Raw genomic sequence first — 290 nt, 5'->3', positions numbered from 1 at the left:
GTATAAATATAATATAATATAATATAATATAATAATAGTTATTATATCCGAGTTCTCTGGAACGTAGATTAGGTTAACATTTCAATAAACGCGCGTGTACTACAATTACGAGCCATTATATAAGCTGACATTTCAGCACTTGACAAACGGATAGCGACTCCTAAGTAGCACTTAAAGCACGGCTACGTACGATTGCATTAAGTGCATTTTTGGGAAATGCACGTGAAACAATAACGAACTATCGTAAAATGACTCGTAGAAAACGCTCTTAAGCGCTAAGATCAGTCGTT

General features: G+C 34.8%; 1 protein-coding gene across 3 annotated transcripts in view; it reads left to right on the top strand.

The window, feature by feature from the left end:
• LOC107560421 (draxin-like) overlaps positions 1-290 on the top strand; it is a 29,258-nt gene that overhangs the window by 24,717 nt on the left and 4,251 nt on the right. The gene's annotated exons all lie outside the window — the stretch shown is intronic.

Source organism: Sinocyclocheilus grahami, unplaced genomic scaffold (genome assembly GCF_001515645.1).
Source record: "Sinocyclocheilus grahami isolate Dianchi unplaced genomic scaffold, SAMN03320097.WGS_v1.1 scaffold726.1, whole genome shotgun sequence".
NCBI classification, from domain to species: domain Eukaryota; kingdom Metazoa; phylum Chordata; class Actinopteri; order Cypriniformes; family Cyprinidae; genus Sinocyclocheilus; species Sinocyclocheilus grahami.
This window is presented reverse-complemented; position numbering and strand designations above follow the sequence as displayed.